This window comes from Chlorocebus sabaeus, chromosome 8 (genome assembly GCF_047675955.1).
Source record: "Chlorocebus sabaeus isolate Y175 chromosome 8, mChlSab1.0.hap1, whole genome shotgun sequence".
Classification (NCBI taxonomy): domain Eukaryota; kingdom Metazoa; phylum Chordata; class Mammalia; order Primates; family Cercopithecidae; genus Chlorocebus; species Chlorocebus sabaeus.
In genome coordinates this window covers 136847977-136860025 of record NC_132911.1, presented here as the reverse complement: position 1 = coordinate 136860025, position 12049 = coordinate 136847977, and the positions used below count along the sequence as shown (strand labels likewise).

At 48.5% G+C, this 12049-nt stretch overlaps 2 protein-coding genes across 2 annotated transcripts in view; one reads left to right on the top strand and one right to left on the bottom strand.

The window, feature by feature from the left end:
• Window positions 1-12049, bottom strand: part of TG (thyroglobulin) — a 273399-nt gene that overhangs the window by 24672 nt on the left and 236678 nt on the right. The gene's annotated exons all lie outside the window — the stretch shown is intronic.
• Window positions 10478-12049, top strand: part of SLA (Src like adaptor) — a 65699-nt gene continuing 64127 nt past the window's right edge. Inside the window, exons 1-2 of the mRNA XM_038000106.2 lie at window positions 10478-10600; window positions 11262-11394. The gene's annotated coding sequence lies outside the window, so the exon portion shown is untranslated. The remainder of the gene's footprint in view (window positions 10601-11261; window positions 11395-12049) is intronic.

Below are 12049 nucleotides of genomic sequence, written 5' to 3'. Positions count from 1 at the left end.
GGGAAGCAGTGGAGCATGGCATTAAACACAAGTAGAAGCCAGACTGTCTGAGTGTGAATCTCAGCTCTGCCTCTTCTAGCTGTGTGTCCTTAAGCAAATGGCTATCTCCCTCTGTGCCTGCCTTCCCCATCTGAAAATGGGAGTGCCTGCCACATAAGATTATGGCAAGTAGTTAAAATGGTACCTGGCACTTAATAAGTGCTCTGTTAATGTGAACCATTGTTGCAATCTGAGAACAGGTCAAACACCCGAGTTTCACTTGCTTTACTGGGCTCCTTGCTGAGCCAACTCATGAGTAACTGTGGTCTGGTCATGTTAGGAGAGCTAAATTCAGCTTCATTCATGGACTCAGTTACTCATCATATGAATGCTTCATGCACACTTTTATACAGATAGTCACACTCTTCACCAGAGCCAGCAGTGTCCCAGGCTTGGAGAAACAGCCACGGACATGCTGATCAAGTTCCCTGTCTCCTGGGGCTCATGTTCTAGTGGGCAGAGGTGGAAAATGAGCAAATAAATGTATGGTATATCAGGGAACAGGTGCTACAAAGAAATACAAGGCGGTATGAGAAGGATAGGGAATGCCGGGGCCAGGGCTATTTTATATAGGATGGCCAGGGAAGGCACGCAGCTCTCTCAGGGATGTGTGTCCAGACGGGAGCAACTTTTTCTATTTTCCTTTCCCTGTCTTTCTCTTTCCTTCCTTCATGCTTCCCCTTTTCTCTCCCTTCCTTCACCTCCTCTTCCCCGCCCCTTCTCTCCCCTTCTCTTTCCTTTTCTCTCTATTTCTCTCTGAAATTTCCCTCTCTCTCTGTTCCTTCCTTGTTCTGATGTTGCTGCTGTCGGCACTGTGGGAGTCTGGAGCCATTCACTGCCTTCCCCCAGGACCCAGTTTCCTCCTTTCTGAAGACAATGGAAAGAGGAAAGTCTGGGATGCAGCCCCAGGTGTGAGGCCCAGCCTCCTGGGCCCCAGCACAGTCTTGTGCTATGTGTTTACATATTTCGAGGACTTTATGTAAACGGTGAAATGTGCTTATCAGCACACTCTGGTGTGTTTAAATTGCTTCTCCAAACATTTACAAGCACACAGGACCTGTGATTAGAATTCCATCAGTGAGCAATCCCTCCTGGGTAAGCACAGCCCCTCCTGGGTGGGCACATCACCTCCTGAGTGGGTACATTCCCTGTTGGGTGAGTATATCCTCTCCTGGGTGAGCACAGCCCCTCCTGGGTGAGCACAGTCCCTCCTGGGTGGGCACAGCCCCTCCTGGGTGAGCACAGTCCTTCCTGGTGAGATGGCTTACACTCGGACTGGCTGAACAAGACGCCAGGCTGAACAACCCTGTGGACTAACTGATCCTTCAGGATGACCCCCAAAATAGCATTCATGAATAATGTTCACCCTCCATACTATTACCATCTACAATGCATCTGAGAGTTTCCATTCTATTCTATCCTAGCCTAGTCTAGTCTATTCAAAAAATACTCACCTACAACCCATTATGTGGACTCTACAACCTGCTAATAGTTTAGGGAAAAAATGCATTATATTCTCTGTCCTTTTCTGCCTGGAGTATTTCATTACATAAATGATATTAGTAACCCACTGGCACCCCTCCTGCTATTTCTAAATTTTGTGCTAAACATTTCACATGTATGTTTCAAGGAAGCATCAAAATAACAAGGTGAATTGGGCGTGATGTTATCCCATTTTACGAATCATAATTCTGAGGCTGAGAGAACCTACCTAGCTTGTTTAAGGTCACACAGACAGGACACATGAGGAGAATTTTAACCCCAGGTCTTACTGCTGGTAAGAGACAGGCTCGTTACCCCAGCTATAACTTAAGCAGGACCCCACATCAGAGCTGTGGACACTGGGACCTCAGCCCATGGAAGGATGGGTGGTTTGCCCATGAAGTGCCTGGCCCAGAGCAGTGAAAAGAGCATTGAGTTTGGAGTCAAAACTTAGGGTTCAAGTGCTAACTGCCAAATTTGGGGGGATCTTGGAAAATATATTTTCTCCTCTCTCTGAGCCAGACATCTTCCAAATGTGAATACATTGTGTGCATTCATATGGGCCCTGTTTTTGTCTCCTGTGAAGATGAAGTGAACAAAGCAGTCACCTGCTAAGGGTCCTACTCCTAGTCCTGTCTGGTTGTCCGTGGGTGCAGGCTAAGAAGAGCCAGGAAGTCTCAGTGCAAGGAGCAAGGGCCTGGAGCTGGCAACCCAAATTTGGGTTGCAGCTCTTACATTTCCCAGCTGTGTGACTTTGGGCAAGTCACTTAGCCTCTCTCTAATCCTCAGGATCCTCACAGGCAAAATAGAGTTAAGTAAAATTACTTTGCAGCGTTGTTTCGAGAATTAGAGATAACGTTTAGAAGCACCTAGCTCAAAGTCTGGCATATGCCCTTAATCAAGGAGACCTACTTGTATCCGTCATAGGATTCATTGGTTTCAGTTAGAAAACTGAAGGATGAACACAGGGTCCCAAACTGCTTTATTAAATGAAGAAAACATTTTTAAAATGCTATGTGTATCTATCTTCAAGGAAGAAGGCTCTCTTGCTTTTATTTCTATCCTACTTCCTTCATACAAATAATATGAATATTTGAAAAACTGTGCAAGAAAATATAATAGCTCATTCCAGTGGCTGTCTCAATGCTACGGCCTGTTTTCTGAGCTCTGGGCTGTGAGCAAGGAGATTGGGTGATGAGCGAAGGTAGGTGGGGCAGGCGGAAGGTGCCAAATTCGAAGGCCAAGTACTGCTCACAGATGCTGTATAAAGAAGGAATCCATGACACCCCCACCACAGATATTGGGTAAGTCTAATGCCCAGGGCTGGAGCAGAAGTGGAGAGACCTCTGTTCTGGGAGCCCAGGAGGGTACAAGGACAAGGGTGCAGTGCCACTAAAGTGAGTTGTCCCCAGGCTGCTTTGCTACATGGGAGGCATAATCTGCCTTCAAGTCTAAACATTAGGGAGCTATGCTGAGGTCTGGACACCAGGACCTCCAAGTCCCAGCACCCGCTATGTGGCAATCACTGTACAAACTCAAGGGAATGGCTTCCTCTCTCTAGGCACCATTTTCTCACACATAACATGAAGGGGTCATAGTGAGAGCCCTAGCCAAGATATCAATGCTTCCTGGGCTGCAGAGGAGTAAAACAAGTTCATAAACTGTCTCCTCCCTGTGTAATGTCATTTGCTGGAACTTAGAGGAGACCGCCAAGGGGTGAGGATGATGCTGCCTGAGTCACGTCAGCAAAGGGAGTAGCCAAAATCGGTACAAGGGCCACGCACCAAGTACCCATCGTGTGTCAGATACTGTGCTGGGCCCGTGGTGCGCCCTCTCCTCATTCACCCCCATAACCACTCTGAGAAGGTGGACAAGGAAAGTGGCTCAGAGAGGCTAAGTGCTGTCTTATACAGCTGAGTAAGCCATACAGGTGGGCAACAAACCCAGGGGTGCCTTGCCCTTGCCACCCTGACGAGCCGCCACTGGGCCTTCAATTTCTGTGACTCCTGAGAACTAGGCTGCTGAAATATTCCCAAAGTGCCCAGGCCATGTGAGGAGTGCTGTTTCCTCCACACCAAATGTTCTCTCTTACTCTTAAGCCTTTGTGCCTGCTGTTCCTCCTGCCTAAACACCTTTCCCTAGTTTGCCTGGATAACAGCTATTGAATTAGAAGCATGCTTTTTAATCCCATGAGCATTAAAGTAGACTGAAATCTTGATAAAATACAGATTCTGACTCAGCAGGTCCAGAGTGGAGCCCAGGAACGTGCATTTTAACAAGTTCCCAGGTGATGCTGATGTCATTGGCCTGGGAACTTCACGGCCAGCAAAAAGATTACAATAGAACATCCAGGTTTTGCTCAGGGCTTACCTCCTCCAGGAAACAAGACAGATAATGGTTGAAAGGTCAGGCTCCAGAGATAATGGTTGAAAGCGCAGAACTGCCTTGTAGTTCTGGGACCCCGAGTAAATTGCTGTCTTTCTCTGTAGCTCAGTTTCCTTCTTTATACAAGGTGGATAATGAAAAATGTCTATTGCATGAATTATTAACAGATTCCAATGAAACATGCATTAAAAGGGTTGAGTACAGTGGTTGGCACATGGTCAATAAATGTGAGTGATGATTATTCACCTGTCCCAGGCCAAACCAGGGGCCCCCGTGGCCCTCAGGACCCAGGTGCTGTGATGTTAGTTTATTTGCCTATTGTTCCAGAGTACTACATGGCAAAGGGGGCAGGAAGTGTGTCCATAGCCCCATTGCTTAGTATGGTGACAGGCATGTCATAGGTGAATATGCATTGAATGAATGACCTCTGTAGAGATAATACAGGTTAGAGGCTGAAAGTAGGATGCTAAAGTCAAACCTCTTGGGTTTCAAATCCCAGAGTTGGAAAGGTCTGGTCTTGGAGGCTAACCGTGCGACTTCGTAGCTGTATGAACTTGGGAAAGTCATAAAATTGCTCTATGTCTATTTCTTCATCTGTAAAATGGGCACAACAAATTACCCTCATCATAAAACTGTCATGAAGTTAGATGAGATGAAACCTATAAAGGGCTTAGCACTGTGTCTACTGTCATTGTTGTTAGATATTTGTAGACTCAGCCTTGAGCCCAATTCAGACAGGTCAGGGAAAGCCCATGTCGTAGAGAGGCCTGAGCTGAGCTTTGTCCCCACTGGGCTTGAGTCCAAACACTTGGAACCCCTTTTCCAAATCCCTGCTAGAAAAAGGAGTGGCCCCCGAGCCGGACGCAGTGGCTCACACCTGTAATCCCAGCACTTTGGGAGGCCGAGGCAGGCAGATCACGAGGTCAGGAGATCAAGACCATCCTGGCTAACACGGTGAAACCCCATCTCTACTACAAAAACACACACACACACACACAAAGCCAGATGTGGTGGCACACGCCTGTAGTCCCAGCTACGCGGGAGGCTGAGGCAGGAGAAAGGCGTGAACCCGGGAGGCGGAGCTTGCACTCTAACCTGGGCAACAGAGCGAGACTCCCTCAAAAAAGAAAGAAAGAGAGAAAGAAAGAAAAAGAGAGAGAGGGAGAGAGAGAAAAAGAAAGGAAGGAAGGAAGGAAGGAAGGAAGGAAGGAAGGAAGGAAGGAAGGAAGGAAGGAAGGAAGGAAGGAAGGAAGGAAGGAAAGAAAAAAGAAAAGAAAAGAAAAAGGAGTGTCCCCAATCAAGGATGGGGTCTCCTTCATGGGTTCTGCGGAAACTCCTTCTAAGACGATCTTTTAGGAGTACTAGGACACCAAGCCCTGGGCATTGCAAAAAGAAGTCCCTCTTGCATAAAATGGTCTAGAACAGCTTCACAGCCAGGTAGCTGGAGGGATGGGGCCCAGTTTATGCTCCCATGAGACTGAGATTAGAGTTCCACATTTTTGGGGATCTGAGACACTAATTGGGTGCAGCTTTGCTGACTGGTCAATATTTTAGAGACGATCCAAAAGTTGTCTCCCAAATAGTGGGAGATAAATTCCCAAGTCCCACTGGGTTGCAAGGGAATGTGAAGGGCCACATTTTCAGCAAGACCTGGGACACACATTCCTTCATGCTTGGCAAGGCCCTGAGCACAGATGCCATTGCCAGTTTAATTAGAGAGTCAGCAGGCGGGAGTGGGGGCCACCGTGTGACTGCATGTGCTGACTTCCACAAGCTGTAATTACAGGCGGGGTCTGCCTTAGACCGTAGATTTGTTACAGGCAGGAATTACACAAAGGGCTGTCATGAACTGGCCAGTCCTTGCTGTGTGCTTTTGAAGGACTGCCATGAACACATTCTAATGAAAAGGAAGAGCCCCTTGGAAACGCTGAGGGACTGAGCAGGGCCTCAGCATCAACCTGAATGTCTTGGGGCCCAGTGGATTGAATGTGAAATTTGGCATTTGAGAGACTCAGGTTCAAATCTAGCTCTGTTCTGTGCGTCAGATGACTCACCTCCAATGAACAAACGTATTCAGTGGATATGCCTGTTTGTGCCTTCATTTTGGGTCAATAAAATGGGGTTGATGTTAGAATGAAATGCATTAATGATTATAAAGAGGCTGACACATGGGACACAATAAATATGACTTATCTCTCCCCTCTAGGTAGTAAATGATTAAAAAGAAAATCAGCAAGACAGTTGAGAAACGTCCTTATGTTCACGCCGAGTGGTGTCTGAGAGACATGATGAGAACACATGGCTGCAGGCCCTTGTTGTTCATCTTACTGTCCCTTGGACAACTGTCCTTGGTGTGCCTGAGTGTGCCAGGAGCAGCTCCCGGCGTTTGGGACACATCAGTGGACAATTGGGCTGTTCTCTGCCTGCATGGGGCTTCTACTTCTGTGAGACAGAACATCTATGTTACATGGACTGTCCTGGGGCCATAAGGAGCAAGATTAGCACATAGAGCAGGCAGCCAGAAAGGGGACAGGGCGGGGGGTGCTGGCTGGTGAGGGTCCCAGTTGTGCCCTGGGGAGCTGGGTTAGGCAGCATGGAGGATGGTTGAGTCCAGACTGGAGAGGGTGGGGTTCAGACACGCGGACAGCTGGGTGAGGGGGAGCAGTGAGGTCCGCGGGGTCAATGGAGTGATGAGGGCAGAGGAGCAGGGGAGAAGCCAGAAAGAACAGAGGGCTGGGTGGCTGGGAGAGCCTCACCCTACCTTTTGCTTTTTTGCTTCAGGCGGGGCCCGGGAGAGGGGCTCCCCCATTCTGGTTTGCAAATGTGATCTGCCAGAGAGCACGGAGCACAGAGCAGGCCAGGCCAGGTATCCTTGCCTTGGCCCCAGGCACTGCAGGGCCTCAGTAAAGAGCCGACTGGCCCCTCAGCACTGCTTCCCCTGGCTCTGTCTCCTACTGCAAACCCCAAGGCCAGCGCACTGTGCAGGCCACACTGCCCTCTCCTCAGGGAATGGCCCATCCTTCTCTTGGACTGAGGGCCCTCCTTCTCTCTGAGGCTCAGCCTTTGCTGCCCACAGCCCTGGAGCCCCTCGCTGGGCAAACCTTCCCCTGGCTCTTTCGGACCTTCAGTGTGCAGCTCGTCATGAGTCCCACCCCCACCTAGAGCTAACGTGCCTGCCTGGAGGTCCCCAACAGGAGGGTCTCCTCCATCCGCTTCATCCAGGTGCTCTCAGTCAGATGTGCACTCCAAAACTATGTCTACATGGTGGGCTCCAACTGTCCTACAGCCTCTTTACCATATGGCCGTCTGGCTGCCCCAATCTCCAGCAAGGTCACTGTTGGCCTTGCAGAGATCCACCAGCAGATGCCCTATTCCCCCACCTCTCCATCTCCTCCTCCTAGTTGGCTCTGCCCCAGACTAATTTCTGGAACCCCCTTCTGCTGTATCTGCCTACTTTTGAAAGCTGAGGCTCCCAGCTGCCACTTCTGTCCCCTTTTCCTCCCCTTCTGTCCACAAAAGCTTGTGGGGTGGGGCCATTTCCTCTCCTTGCTTCAAGAATGACCAGTTAAGCTAATGATTCCCAAGTCTCTCTCCAGCTTGAACCTCACACCTTCATATCCAAATGCCTCACATCACCTGGAAATCTCTCAGGCCCCTCAAACTCAACCTAGGCACAATTTAACTTTGTCATCCGTATGTGTTCTTACTCACCTCTAGAACCTTCTTCTCCCCCTATTTCCCTATCCTTAGTGACTAAGACTAGCCTTCAATTACCTGAATGAAACGCAGGTATTTCCTGATTGCTCCTACAATCATTCCCCTCTTCCCCTACATTTTGCTGTAACCTGTTCCTATGATCTTCCTCCTGAGTGCCACCTGCCCCCACCTCCAGTCCACCCCTGCTGCTGTCCTAGTTCACAACACATCTCCTCCACCACACTGGGGCAGAAGCAGAGATGCTGCTCTTGGTAGGGGCTTAGGGGAGGAAAACTTTTTACACAGACAGCCTGTAGTCAATTTTTGCTCATTGATTATGCTCCAACTTTTGAAAAATGGTTGTAACATCACAGATTTGGGAAGAAGGAGACACAGAGCAGAATCCCGATCGGAAAAGTAGGAAGCCTACCAGAGTTCACCTGCTTCTTGCAAGACTATGCGAATGGATGAGTGAATGAATAAATAAATGCCCCAGACTCCTCTAGAGCTCTGAGTCAGATGGAGACACAACACTCCTTTGTTCACTTGAGGGACGTGAATTGAAGACTAACCTAGTGCTGGACAGGAGCTAAGGATTCCAAATGGACATGACACAATTCCTGCCATGCAGCAGAGCTTGGTGAAGTCAGTGGGGACAGCTGCTAAATGAGCAAAGTGCTCTGCAAATCGTGGGTGACTGTTTGCATCCAGTGGAGAGCATCATTCAGTGGAGAGAGGGTGGGTTTGGGAAGCAATGTGAGCATGTCCTCACCTCCCCTCTTCCCCCAGCCTATTTCAATCAGCCTTTCCTTCCCGTCACTCCACTGAAATGGCCCTCATCAAAGTCTCCCATGACCTACAAGAGGCGAATCTCTGCCCTCATCTCTCTTGACTCTGTGACATTTGACCTTTGCTTCCTTTTGGAAATGCTTTCTTTTCTTGGCTTTTGTGATAATCGCATTTTCTTGGTTTTCTTCCAAATCTGTATCTATAGCCCTGACCTCTCTACTGAACTCCCAACTCATATAGTCAGCTGCCAACTCAAGATACATCCCAAATCTGATCATTTCTAACTGTGACCATGTCTGCAACCCTAATTTAAGTTACTAGCTCAACCCCTGGATCTCCACAACAGATCCCAATCTGATCTCTACTTCCTGTGTCACATCTCCATAGTCAATTTTCCATATAACTGCCAGAAATGTCCCTTTTTAAACAAGTGAATCAATATAATCACCTTCTATTATTAGCTTGAAACATTCCAGTAACTGCCCACTGCAAAGAGAATAAAGTCACTTTTCTGATGGCCTGCAAGATCTCATAACTGGTCATCTTCATCCCTCTGACTTCCTCTCTTCCCAGTCCCTCCACTGGCCACTGGGTCTCCTAGCACTGACCTCCCTGTGACCCCCAAACAGCCAGGACCACTCCTGCCCCAGGGCCTTTGCACTTGCTCTGTACCTTGATCCCCATCGCTGGCTCCCCATTGCTCAGGCCTCAGTCCAGAAGTCCCCTCCTCTGAAAAGCCTTCCCTGACTGCCCCTAAAGTATTTTCCCCATTCCATCACCTCCTCTACAATGGCCCCACTTCAGTGTTCTTCAGGGCACTTCTAAGATCTGAAATTCTTTATTTACTTACATCGTCTGTGTCCTTTCATGAGAACATGAACTCTCCGAGTCAGAGGCTTTATCTGTTTGGATTACAACTGTTCCCTCTAAAGCCTAGAGAGAGTCCAGCACACAGGAGCCTCTGAATAAATCTGTGTTGGAGAGATGTTGCATGGATTAATGCTTGAATGACTCCTGACTTCACTGCTCTTTATGGTGTTAAGGGACAAGGGCTTACTTCTCCATCAAGGACAGCTGGCTCAGGGGCAAGGACTCACTGCACTTTTAGGAACTCACAGAAGTATTTTCCTTCTAATTTCTTTTAAAATCAGAAGAAAAAAACATAATAATAATGAAAGTATAATAATGAATCTAGCCTGGTTTACATTCTTCTTTATACCAATGCAGTCATGAAATACAATATTTTATTATTTTGGGGGGTACAAGTCAATCCTTCTGATCCTCAGCTTTCTCTGAACCGTAATCCCAGCTCACAGGGTCCCTGAGGAGAATCAGACAAGGTGGCATGTAAGCGTCAGCTGTGAGGGGTAATGTGAGGTTACGGCTCCAGGGTGGAGGGTTTACAGTGTGCGAAGGCAGCCTAGAGCCATGAGACCTACAGGGCTCTCTGGGTGTTGGGAGATACCTCTTTCACTTCTTATAACACTGCAAGAGACAGACAGGCTGGGTCTCACTGTGTCCATTCGAAGGCTAAAAAACTGCAGCTCAGACCAGTTCAGCAACTCTCCTACATCATGTGGCTAAAGCTAAGAATTGTGACCCATTTTTCTGAATCCAGGTCCCCGCGATGCCCTGGGTTCAGACCCTAACACCCTCCCATCCCTGAGTGCTGGGAATTTAAGGCAGCAGTGCCTCCTTTCAGGAAATCACACACACACTGGAAACTCCTGCATGCTCCTCTTACTATAATCTGTCACCAAAGGCTGGATATTCCTGTGCTGGGGCTTGTGCCAGCGCCTTAGGCTGCCAGGTGCTGCTTTCCAACTCCCACATGGGCTGCCCTCCCCCCACTGCTCCTCACAGGGCCCCCACTCCACCTGCTCCCAGACGAGGCCGACTCCTGGCCAAGCTCAGGGGCACAGCGGAGGCGCTCTGTTTCTGATTTTTCTCGCCTTCCTTGGAGATGCCTGTGCTTGGAAGGGAAGGCAGAACATTGCATCTTGGAACAAATCTGCTTTTGATCATGCAAATGAATGCCTGGTTAATGTAGGCAGACTGTCAATTTCACCAGTTAGAAAGAAAGAGAAAAGGGGGGGAAATTCCTCATGACAGCACCCGATGAAGAATTTCAATAGAAAGCTGCTACTTCAGAAAATAAGATCATTTGCCGCGAATGGAGAACATCTCAGGCAGCCCTGATGCTCCACCGGTAGGTTGCTAACTTTGCTGGGTGTCATTAGGACTCCCTGGGTGGGCCATAGGTGGCTTTGGGTGGTATGTGGGGGAGGGTCTTCAGAGGGACTTGACGGATCCCGTACCCACCCTCTGTCTTTGGTCTGAAGGAAATGGGTGGGTCTCTGCTGAGGTGGTGGGTGGCTCCAGGGGGCAGGACTTGGGGTAAGAGGCTCCACTCCCGTCCCACTGTGACTTCCCTGGGAAGCTGCACTGCATGTGTTTGTGAACTGGGATCCAGCTGATACTTATGCAGCTTTGGCATGAGTAGAGAGCATGCATTTGTGTTTACTACAATTTGGAAAATCGGTTTCAGGTCAGCTGAGGTGGTTCAGAGATTGGACATTCTCTGTATTCCTGTTTTCTGTGTATAATTATCTGAAGAAGGGATAACAGCTTGGGACACAATCTTAATATTAAAATTAAAAAATTAAGTGAAAAAAAAGAACATTTATTGAAGTCAAACTATTTTCCAGATATTGGTGTATATTTGAATTCTTGGACATCTTTATGAGGATATTTACTAACCATCTCCTAACTTTACAGTTAGGGAAACTAAGGGTCGGACTCTGGGTAACTTGGAGGCTCATGATTGCAATCCAAGGACACCCAGGACACTCTCCCTGCTTTGTTGACAGATGACCGAGGGAGCAGGGTCCTGGTCAGTTCCTGACCGTTGTGTCACTCCAGCTGACAGTGCTGCTATGGGGCCCAACGGCACCTGATCCCTACCTCCTGAGGTCTTGGAACAGACGTCCATCTCTCCATATAGTATGTATCAATGGTGTTTCAGTTATTTGCCTTGTCTGTTATCTGACTGCAAGCCCTTCTGAGGGGAGGAATTCAATTTGTATTTTGTGCTGAAACACCTGGCCCAGCATGACTAAACAAACAGGTGCTGGTGTTACAAAAACATGCTGAACACCCTGTTTATGTGGATGTGGCAGTTTGCTGCAATTGATATGTCCTGTTTCTCAGCCCCAGATGGGGCAGGAGGGACTGGGTGGGTATCAAAGGACAAAGGGTGGAGTAAAAGGCATGGCTGAGATTGAGGTCCTCCAGAACCTGCCATCTTCAGGTCTCCTTGGCTGACAGTGGTTGGACCCAAGTGCCATGGAGCCTTCTTGGGGGAAACAGAGAAATGCACAAGTCTAACTCTAAATTCAGGTTGGGAGTGGGCTGAGATAAGGGAGGGCAATGCAAAGGCACATTGGGTTGAAGTCCAGAAGGAGTTTCCTCATTGTTGGAAGGGTGGGACCATAGCTCGTAGCTCAGTTTCCACTTGGTTGTCCACTGTGCCCTCTTGCACTGCTGTGTGGGGCAGAATCCTGAGGATCTCTCTGGGTGATGCTTGCATATGGTAGGGATAAGGTGGTGCTAGTGCATCCCTGATCTAGTGTTTAGCACAGATAGAGTCATGGGTAGA